A 9244-nucleotide genomic window follows, 5' to 3' on the forward strand; every position below is an offset into this window, starting at 1 on the left:
GACTTGTAATTACCTTAGCTTCCCTGTGGATACGATATCGGACTCTCCGAATTATATTACTTGTGGACAACCTGCTCTTGGGAGTGCAACAATCAAAGTGACAACATCTACGGTAAGGGTTCTAGAGCTAGAATTCCTTTGATATCTGCGTTATCGATGACTCGATTATCACAGAAAGGAGCAGAGGGATTCCTTGTATATTCGGTTGACGTACTGAAATCGAGCCCATCATTGGCTGATTTGCTAGTGGTATGTGAGTTTGCTGATGTCTTCCCAGATGAGATTCCGAGATTGCCTCCACTCAAAGAGATAGACTTCAGCATCGAACTTATGCCAGGTACAACACCTATATCTCGAGCATCGTACAGAATGACACCGATAGAACTGAAGGAATCTAAAGAGCAGTTAGAAAATTTACTGGCCAAGGGGTACATCAGACCGAATGTTTTTCCTTGGGGTGCTCCAGTACTGTTCGTGAGAAAGAAAGATGGGTCAATGAGACTTTGCATTGACTACCGGCAACTTTTAAAGGCTACGGTAAAGAACAAATACCCTTTGCCTCGTATAGATGATTTATTTGATCAGTTGCAGGGTTCTTCTGTGTATTCCAAGATCGACCTGAGATTTGGATATCATCAGCTGAGAGGCAGAGATTCTGATATCCCTAAGACAGCTTTCAGAACCAGGAATGGACATTATGAGTTTATTGTCATGGTATTTATGGGTTTGATGAACCGCATATTTCAGAAATATCTTGATGATTTTGTGATTATATTTATCGATGATATCCTGATATATTCGAAGAATATGATTGTTCATGCTGAGCATTTGAGAACTGTATTAAAGATTATGAGAACAGAGAAACTGTATGCAAAGCTGGCGAAATGTGAATTCTGGTTGAGAAAGGTTGTATTTCTGGGTCACATTATATCTGGAGATGGGATTTCTGTTGATCCTAGCAAAGTCAAGGCCATGATCAGTTGGCCGAGACCGAAATCTGTACCAGAGATACGCAGTTTTATAGGTTTGGCAGGATATTATCGTCGGTTTATCAGAGATTTATCTAGTATCGCTAGACCTATTACTCAGCTGACGCAGAAAAATGCACCATTTGTTTGGTCCGAGGAATGTGAATCCAGTTTATTGGAGTTGAAGAAGAGACTGACCAGTGCTCCGGTGTTGACTATTCTGTCAGGTACTGGTGATTTTGTTGTTTATTGTGATGCTTCTCACAGAGGATTAGGTTGTGTTCTGATGCAGCGAGGCCATGTCATTGCTTATGCCTCGAGACAGCTAAAGCCACATGAGACTCGCTACCCGATTCATGATCTTGAATTGGCTGCGATTGTATTTGCCTTGAAGATTTGAAGACATTACCTCTACGGTGAGAAGTTTGAGATTTATTCTGATCATAAGAGTTTGAAATATTTTTTTTCACAATCAGAACTGAATATGAGACAGAGAAGATGGCTTGATTTACTGAAAGATTTTGATTGTGAAATCAAATACTACCTAGGGAAGTCAAATGCAGCAGCTGATGCACTGAGTCGAAAGGTATGTTCTTTATCCTTGTCGGCGATTGGTGTTTCACATTTGATTGAAGATTGCTGTCTTTCTGGATTAGTATTTGAAACAGATTGTAAGCCTCTGAGACTATATGTCGTTCAAGTTGAACCCGAGTTGATGTTCAGAATCAAAGACGTACAGAAAAATGATCAGAACATTCAGAATTCGATTGTTATGGTCAGAGCTGGACATCAATCAGAATATCAGGTTTGTGATGATGTTCTATATGTGAATAATCGTCTTTTTGTGCCAGATATTTCAGATTTAAAACAACAGATATTGTCAGAAGCACACTGTAGTCGATTCAGTATTCATCCTGGTGGTAGAAAGATGTATAACGATTTGAAAAGACAGTTCTGGTGGAAACAGATGAAAAAAGATATTGCAGAGTTTGTAGCCAGATGTCTGAATTGCTAACAGGTGAATGCCGAAAGAAAGAAACCAGGAGGTTTGTTACATAGCTTTTCTATTCCTGAGTGGAAATAGGATCACATTTCTATGGATTTTGTGACGAAGCTACCACGTTCCTCCAGAGGTTGTGATGTGATTTGGGTCGTGTTTGACAGATTGACCAAATCAGCATGTTTTATTCCGTACAAGATGACGTACATACATGACCAGATCGCAGAGATCTATGTCAGAGAAGTGGTCAGATTGCATGGAGTGCCGAAGTCGATTGTATCAGACTGGGATCCTCGGTTTACTTCACACTTTTGGCACAGTTTGCAGCCGGCTCTCGGTACAAAGTTACATCTGAGTACCGCATATCATCCTCAGAACGATGGACAGTCAGAGCGCACTATCCAGACACTGGAGGATATGTTGAGAGCTGTAGTGCTAGATTTTGGCACTAGTTGGCAAGATTCTTTGCCTCTTTGTGAGCTTTCGTACAACAACAGCTATCAGACGAGTATGGAGATGGCACCATTTGAAGCGTTGTGTAACACCCTTATCCATTTTTAAAAAATAAACTCTATAATGCGGAAGCTTTAAAATATAGACTTGGAGGAAAGTATGAGCTTTAAAAAAAGTTTTGCAGAGTTTCCCCGTAAAAAGGACTTGCCACTTGTCTCAAGCAAAATATTTCAAATAATGTCAATAAGACCACATTCCATATAACAATCAAAATAGTTATATTAATAACCAAAAGTAGCAAATGACATTATCAAAAACCATTACAAATCAAGTTTGCACTTTAAAATAACTTTTCCATTTTAAATACAAAATATACTTCATTATCATTTCCTCCAAGATTGGCACTAGTTCTTCTTCTTTTGTCTTGACACTCCATCGAATCTATTCTTTGTTACCTGCATCCGCATCTCATGAACATAACTGAAATGAGTTATAAAAACTCAGCAAGTAGACCTTTAAATAACAAGTACATATACCCTAGTGTAAAGAAGGAATCCATATCATTTCTTAACCACAATATGCCATCAGTCAATAAAATTCATAAATAACAATTATAAGATGGCATCTATAGAACAATTCATTTCTTTTCATTTGTATGGCATTGATAGGTCATCCGTTGATGGTATACATGTACGTCTCAGTCAAAATCAGTCACAGTACATGTCATTATGTTGATCAACTTCCGTCAAGTGGGTTTAGAAGTACCATAGGTAACACCACAATACCATATAACCATCAAGCCATAAAAACATTCATTGAAACATTTTATCAAACACGTGGTGTGCGTGCTAAAACCTTTGCTCCTTTACTTTGCCATTGGCATCAATTCCATTTCTTTCCAATATATCAATACAAACAATATACATAATCAATGAATTAAAGGAGCTAAAATCAATAAAAACTTCATTTATCATATACATAGATCATGAGACGCATTCAAAGGAAAAGTCTACTTACAACCCAATACACAAGTGCTTGTTAAGTTCTTGAGGGATTCCTACAACACAATAATAATAATAATGCCATCAATCATTAAATTAACAATCTTACCTCAACATTCAAACCAAATAACCCAATATTCTCCTTTCAATCACTAACCCAAGGAAACACTCTTTCTTACCTTGCTCCTAAACTCTTGAGGAGAAGAACTGCTAATCTCCAAGCAAAGATTAAGGTTTTAACTAAAGATTAATTTCTTGGAAGAAGTTGGATTGAAGAGAAATGAGAAACCCTGGCTTCCAAACCGTGAGAGGAGAGAAGAAGAAGGGAGAAAAATGAGTAAAAATAAATACCCATTCGATTTTATGCCTCTCAAACTTCAAAACACGTTTTTTAACTTGCTGGGCGCTCGGGCGGTCACATATTACCGCCCTAGCTCCTACTTCTCGGCCAAAACTCCAAAATTTAAGAGCGAGGCGCGCTCGGGCGGTCAAATGTTACCGCTCGGGCGCCGCTCTGCACAGCTACATCAAAGATTGCTCCAGAAATGCCTCTTTCTTTAAGAATTAGGAAAGGTGGTAAACATGAAAGTTGTAGCCCTATGTCTTGGCTTGCATCTCCAATTGGCCTCATGTCATTTGAAGGTTTGAATAAAACGTTAGGCTCAATCTCCCAACATGTGTCAGTACAGGAATGACGATGCGCACGACAACATTCGGGCCACTTTTGGCACGTCTTCCCTAATGATTTGAACAAAACTCAAAACATGAAAGTTATAGCCTTATATCTTATCTTTCTAATGGAAGTGGCCTCGCATCATTTGGGTCAAAATACAAAACATTATGCTAAAAACCACAACTATTGCACAGTTTTACACCGTTTCAACACTTCCATTACCTATTTAACTCTAATTCAACCTTCTATTCTACCCATCCATTATCTATTCCATTCTATAACATTCATTACCATTCTTATCATAATGTAAAGCCATAAACCATCACCATAAAATACCTTAATTCATAATAAATGAAATGAACGATCGATTATTACACGCTGTACGACAAGAAGTTCAGATCCCCTCTTTATTGGGATGATATCTCTGAGGTACCTGAGATTGGACTTGATATGATTAGAGATATGACTGAGAAAGTGAAGTTGATTCAGAAAAGAATGAAAACAGCGCAAGACAGACAGGCCAAATATGCCAATGTTCGACGAAGACCGTTGGTATTTGAGGCAGGAGACAAAGTATTTCTGAAGATTTCTCCTTTCAGAGGCGTTGTCAGATTTGGCAAGAAAGGAAAGTTGTCTCCACGAAGCTACCTGGGAGACTGAATCAGACATGAGACAGAAATTCCCAGAATTATTTCATTGATGTGAGTTTCCTGTTTAGCTTCTGTTATACATTTCTTGTATGATATGATTTGATTGCCTATGATTTCAGGGACGAAATCGTATCTTAGAAGGGGAGAAATGTAATGCCCGAGTATTTTATGTTGATAATATGAGATTAATAGATATAGCTTGTTGTGATTATAGACGAACCACTTCAAGATATAATTTGAGTTGGCATGTGTATTGTGTTGTGCGAGGACAGAAGGTCTCGCGCATATGCGAGAAACGAGCCGTGCATATGCGCGAGCATGGCAGAAGACCTCGCGCATATGCGCGAGAAGAGGGCGCGCATATGCGCGAGTAAGGGAAGAGAAGAGGTGCCGAGACAGTATTTCTCGTGCATATGCGCGAGGAGAGGGCACGCATTTGCGCGAGCAGATGAGAAGCGAAGGCGCCGAGACAGAGTGTCTCGCGCTTGTGCGCCGAGGATGGTCGCGCATATGGGCGAGACGTGCTGTACAAGAGATGAGCCACATGGCTTGGACATACAATATAAGATATGAAATGCTTTCATTTCCTTCACTTGCAGCAAGAAAGAGACCGAGGCTTCGGGGAAATTCTCAAAGTTCTTCTTCTCTTGGAATTCGATTTTACAAGATCCGTCTATCAGAATTTGAATCCAAACATAGTTCTAAGATCTTTTCGTCAACAGCTACAAAAGGACGTAAGTTTTATTGCTTTCTGATATGGTTAGAAATTATGATAGTGAAGGAATCAAATATGATTAATATGTGGTGTTCTTGAGATAGTTGACATCGTATAATCTAAACCAGATCGAAGAACGGATACCATATGAAATTGTTATGATTTTTCAGATTTGATTTGATGAGATTATACAGATTTGGTATCAGATTATGTTCTTGATTGATTATGAGATATTGAGATTGGTATATACTTATTTTGTATGTATTGCCGGTATTTTGAGATTGTACCGTTATGCTGTCAAAATTTTATAAGATTGAGATATCTTGTTTGAATGGAATAGTGATATAATATATTCGATTGTCATTGCCAGATTGAGTATTGACAGCTTCGAATTTAAGACTTCGACTTCGTCAGATTGACAAAAGAAAGGTATAAATCAATGTTGAACTAGGAGGATATAACTCGAGTTAGATCTGACTTGAGTTTCCTCAAATCACATACTTATTTTATTGCATTGATGTTTTGCAAGTTAAGAGATTGATATGCTTAGTCTATTGAGTTATAGCAAAGCATGTATTGAGTCAGGGCGGAGGTGCCTATTCAATGGCGGAGGTGTCAAGTCTTTGGCGGATATGCCAAGACACTGTATGCTTGGTTTATATCGATGTTGCGTAGGAGCGGATCGGCTTCTATTGCGGAGATTCGGTATCTTATGCCAATGTCCAGGAAGCGGGATCCCTAGATTAGACATGAGTTGAGTCTGATATGTTGAGTTACGAGTTTATTTACAGTTTTATATTGATTCATGTCTTTCAGATTATGATACATGTTATTGATATTTGTTTCATGCTTTTGTATCGATTCATATGATTGCATGTACACATTGTTTATACTGGGAATATTATTCTCACCGGAGTTATCCGGCTGTTGTTATGTGTGTATGTGTGCATGACAACAGGTGGGACATGATCAGGGTCAAGAAGAGGATGAGAGAACAAGATTAGCGTGGAGATTCGGACCCAGCAGTAGAATAGGTTTCATCACTTGATATGTAGTTGTTGAACCATAGTTTGATATGGATCTATGTTGTACAAGACTTGTACTTTTAACTTGTGATATGTATATCAGATTGATTACATTATGTTCTGCACGGTATTTAAAAAAAAAAATTTCGACTCAATTTATTTAATTGATCCAATTATTTCCAAGAATGATTAAGAAATGAATTAGCGTCCCGGTCTCCACAGGTTGGGTACTATCAGACTTGAGTTCTGACGTTCTTATTCTCAAGGAGTTGATAAGTAAGAATGGAAAAGTTGGGGTATGCTCATATAAGGACATGTTTAGTCCCAAATCACATGGAGATGTGAACCCACAGCTAGTTGTATCAATGAACCATTGAGGGCCACACAAGTACTAGCTTTCTAGATCCCGTTGAGAAGTAAAATAGTTCAATGTGTTGAACGGCTTATAAAAGAGTTTATAAGCGTAAGAAAAAAATAGAAGTTTGACTTCTATAAGGAGAATGTAACTTTTAATTTATGAAAGTGTTCCTAAATTAAAAGTTGGCCAAATAAATAATGTATTTGAAAATTGTGATTTTCATAAACATTATTATTGACTAAATTAAATTAATTCAAGTGTTGAATTAGTTAAACACTAGTGGGCCTAATAGAGTCAAAATAATTAAATTAATTCAAGTGTTGAATTAGTTAAATTACATTGGGCCTTGTAGAATCCAATTAGAAATAATTATTAAACTAGTCGGCTTGAGTAAAATCAAGTAAATGTTAAATGATCTCAAATGTATTTGAGACATTTAAATTAAAGTCCATGGGCCTTGTAATATTTACAAGCCCAAGACAAAATCCATGCTTGGGAGGTGAGGAGTTGGACGGAACTTTTTCAATAATCTATGCATGGCATGCACATGCTTGCTACTATTTTTCTCAATACCAAGAAAAACTCTCCCCTTCACTCTCCAAGTTGAGATGGCCGAAATCTCCTACACTTATTCCCTTCAATGATTGTTCTTCAATTGTTGAGGAAACACTCACTTCTCAAAAGAAAAATCCTCTTATTTTTCTAGTGCAAAATAAGAGGGGTTCTAGCTTGCAAGTGGTGGGCCTAATTTTGAAGCAAAGAGAACTTGAAGATTGTCTTGCGATTCAAGAGCTAAGGTGTTTACACCTTAGTTGGAGCCATCATCAATCTCAAGAGATTGATAGGTAAAATTCTAAACACCGTATGTATGACATTTGTGTGTTTTCGTATATGCTACACACTATAGAATTGAGGTGTTCCGTTTTTTATTGTTCTTGTTGAAACAAATTTTTGATACTTACGTTGCGCATCCGGGCATCTTAATCGATCCCCTTTCATCAAATGATCATGAGAGAAAATCCTAGTCTTCAGATATATCAGGGATTCTCTGCAAGACAGGTAGAAAAATTCTTAGGAAGTCTCGGCCTAAGAAATAGAAAACATCACTAATCTATTAAGTTGCTAAAAGGGAAATGACAATCCCAATGGAACTTATAAGAAATAGAATGGAGATGCAATTAATTTCTTCTGAAGAAATTAAGGAGGAATTACAAAAACTCAAGATAGAAGTAGCACGAACTATGTCATTGATCTATATTCGAGCAATCGAGATAATGATAAAAGCTACTTTTAAAGAAGGAATAGATTCGCCTATTGATATCGCTATATGCAATAAACGAACAGGTAACCTTCAAGATTTAGTACTGGGAACAATCTCAGGAAATCTCTGTGCATGAAAAATTGTAGGAGTGATTTATTCAAGAATATCCTACAACATGGCAGATCGAGATTTTAGTCGAGCTTTGACGTTGCATCAGAACTTCAAAGAAAAAAGATCGATGAAAAAAAGTAATAGACCATATTCTATTACCTATCAAATTTCATATGCTCTATCTAATACACATCATTCAGAATTGTTTATTAGAAATGAGTTTATAGAATTACCTGAGATATTAATTGGAAAAGTTTCTCAAGCAATCTATCCAGAAAGAGTTTCGTTTCCTTTAATACAGAAAACAGATATCCAAATACAAGACAAACCGATTCTACAAAGGAATCAAAGTCTTAGACTGGAAACTAGAAGACTATCTTTTCAATGAGATAGGATTACAAGCTACAGGAGGGGAAAAACACCTGTCCAAGAAACCCAACAGACACTAAAAAGCTTTTCGACAATAGGAAAGATTAGATGTCCAGAAGGGTGGAAAGAGGTAGAAATAATATTTGATATTTTCATATACTATTTAGAACAACCAATGATAGGAAATTACTAAAGAATTATCAATATCAGAGAATTGGAAGTTTATATCAAAGGAATTGCAGGAAAAGAATCAGATTGATTGGTTCTTGGGCTAGAGTTCCTTGAGGAACATAAATCTTGGAAACAGCTAGAATATGAAATGGAGTTTATGGCTTAGAATAAAATGTGAAAAATTCAATGACCACAAGCCCATTCTCGATATACATTCCAATAGGAATGTTATACGAACAATATAAGACATAATATTTCGCTGCTTATATTGATTCAGGAGCTAGAATCTGTACATCAAAAAGAGGAGTTTTTCAAAATAATTTAAAAGAATATTTACCTAAGATTGCTGGAAAAAATTTCTCCAGGAGAATCTTAATCTTATGTAAGGAGATTAAGATGACTGAAATCGTGATCGGGGGTGCTGGACAAACGCCTTGTTATAAGGTAAAAACACTACCGATTTATTTTCATGATACAAGAGCTGACACA

This window comes from Primulina huaijiensis, chromosome 15, assembly GCF_012295235.1.
Source record: "Primulina huaijiensis isolate GDHJ02 chromosome 15, ASM1229523v2, whole genome shotgun sequence".
NCBI classification, from domain to species: Eukaryota; Viridiplantae; Streptophyta; class Magnoliopsida; order Lamiales; family Gesneriaceae; genus Primulina; species Primulina huaijiensis.